The sequence below is a fragment of the Tupaia chinensis genome, unplaced genomic scaffold, assembly GCF_000334495.1.
Source record: "Tupaia chinensis unplaced genomic scaffold, TupChi_1.0 Scaffold000164_1, whole genome shotgun sequence".
Taxonomy (NCBI): Eukaryota; Metazoa; Chordata; class Mammalia; order Scandentia; family Tupaiidae; genus Tupaia; species Tupaia belangeri.
Genome location: NW_006159638.1, coordinates 1028025 through 1030935, shown reverse-complemented (window position 1 = coordinate 1030935; position 2911 = coordinate 1028025).

Genomic DNA, 2911 nt, shown 5'->3' with positions numbered 1-2911 from the left:
TTTCCCTATCTCCATACTAGAAATTAACATAAAAATTCCTTCTGGCTAAATTCCCAATACATTTCACAGTGAGCATTTTCTGAAGTGAAAATTAGTAGCTTCCTTGCAGTTTCCATCAGGGATGTGAAATTGTGTAGCTCACAGGGGTGGAGAACTCAAACCCCATTTATGAATTAATACATGCTGTTGAGGGTACCTCACTGTCTGCCAAGTGCCAGGGAATCTTTTCTACCAAATCCTGAGTATCTAAATAGTGTATTTTAATTTTTGCTCTCATTCTACCACTGAGAGAATACCATCTTCTATTTGCAAAAATAAATTAATATGTAACAACCAGTGCCTGTGTACGATTACATTATTTATGTCATCCTTAAGGATTGACAGCACCTGCAGTAAGTCTCTTTCCCGTCTCTCCTCTTTCTCCTCATCCTGCCCCCTACTTTTATCCCGTGAGATCTAACCAAGGGAAACCTGAAATGGGAACTATAGTCAGTGAGGTAGATGAACAGGTGGAAGAGAAAGCCTCTGTCTCTCTCTAGAGGTTCTACCCATCTGCTCCCCAAAGGAGTCTTGAATCCTTCAGTCTCAGGATCTGAGCTATTGTGCTAACATACTGGGTTTTTTTTCTTCTGTGATGTCACTGATCTCTCAGGTTTGAAAACTCTTATGACACATAAAAACAGGACCAGGAGTTGGTATAATGGCTATGTCATTGGACTCCCATGTAGTCGACCACAGTTCAAGTCCTGGGCCCAGTGACTTAAACTCATGCCAGGCACGTGTGTGTGTGTGTCCAAGATCCAGAGAGGAGAATGGAGGAGAAAGGATTGCGGCGTGGCCATCCCTCCTCTGGGGGTGATTTCTCGCTTTCTCTGTGTGTCTCTCTGTCTTTCAGGTGAGTGCATGCGCCCTATAACAAGGGGGAAAAAAAGAAAGAAAAAGAAAACTCTTATGACACATAAAATATGCTTCTATGGTAATGTACAACACAGGCTCCTGAGGGGAAAAAAAATCTAGTTATAATAGTTTAGAACATAGGCTTTGGAATGAGGTCTGAATTTGAATCCTAGGTTTTCTACTTAGGAACCTTTGTAGACTTCAGGCAAAATAATGAACATCTCTGTGCCTTAATTTGGGAAGAGAAAATCTATCTCATGAAGTGGGAAAAGGCTGAGGAGAATATTTTATATGTACTCAATAAAAATGCTACCACTTAGAAATTATTTTTCCTTTTCATTTATAGCTTCGAACATTTGTCAAACTGTTGCTTGCTTCTGAGAAAATACAAAAATAAAATAGATGTACAAAACAGAAGAAAAGGCAGTCATGTATGAGGGGAGACTTCAAAAAGTTGGTAGAAAATGAAACTAACATTTGAGTTCTTTTATTTAAATTGGTCAGATGGTGCATAGGCCATCAGATGACTGGGTAGGGGAAAGTAAGAAAATATTCCCCATAGCGATAGCCATGCTGAAATCCCTTCTCCTCCATTTCTCCCTCCTGTTGGGATTTCGGGTACACATGCACTTGCTTCTAGTGTTTTTTTTTCAAGCTGCCAGGTCTGGAATTTAAACCGTACAGTTGATCATGTGGGATCCAGTGGTCTTAACCACCATGCCACCACACTCTGGTTGGTTCAATATGAGTTAATTTTGTTACAAAATTTTGAAATCCATGCATGTTTTTTCATATACGTATTTTCCACGAACTTTTTGAAGACCCCCCACACACACACACACACGCACGAGTAAAAGTGCGGCACAGAGGAAGAGTGTAAAACGGAGGTATGTCCAGGCCTGGGAGATGGGTGCCCAGAGACCCGTCATTAGCACATTTGAGAATGTCAAAAAGGCAGTGCTCAAGCTAAGCACTGAAGAGCAAATAGAAGCTTCCACCAGTGTCCTTTAGAAGGATAATGCGAAAGTTTGGCTTCAGTAGTTTAAGGAAAAGGAGTTGGGAAAAGAGGTCGCAGTAAGGCTGGTGAGGGATGCTAGGACCAGCTGATGAAAGGCCTTGAATGCCACACTCGGAGATTAGACTCCATCATGTTCAGTGGGCCTTTAACATGTGTCCAAAAGCAGAATATTAACCAGGGGATGCGTGGAAGAGCCAGAGCGGAGATCCAGAGACAGCTCGCTCATCCCTGATGTGTCCAAACCTTCACTACAGGGCAGACCCTGGGGCCAGAGATTAAGTCACCACTAACAGCGCAAGAACCAAATTAGGAACAAGTCATCTGAATCCAGTGCCTGCACTTCCTCCACAGCGTAAACCAAGGCCCTTCCACCTAACCCCTGCTAGTACCTCGTGCTCCCCTTCCAGTGTGCTTCACTGAGCAACTGCATCTCTCACTAAAGTGCAGGAGCTGTCAGATGAAGTGGGGACAGCAAAGATGCACAAATGAGCCGATTGTAATGCGCTGCATACCCAAAAAGGAATTCAACACCCAAAACAGACAGGGGAAGGAGATTTCCTTCTTTCCCTGGAACTGGCAAAGTAGGGTCTGTTTTATGATAGAAACGTGCGCAACCCGAGTGAGTATCTGCTTCTTGCTTGTATGATCCTCATCCACCACTCAGTCCTCCCTCTCCAGGGCCTAGCAGGAAGCACACCAGCCAAGACGGGTGTGTGCGTGCGTGTATTTGTGTTTTCAGATTACAGGTGCCTGGGGAACCCGCGCCCCAGAGCAACAGAGCAGACTGCCTGGGTCTCCTCCCACTTCGGGGCCCAGAAAAGAGGGTATAAGCTGGCTTCATTTCCCGCTTGCCCAGGCTCGGTTCCAGCCGCGTCTCGGCTGCTCCAGATCCTCGGCGCTCGCCTTCCCTCCTCCCTTAGCAACCCAGAGTCTGTGGATACCGCCAGCAGGTGGGGCCCGGGGAGCCTGCGGGTCCCCCGGGCGCCCAGGGACGGG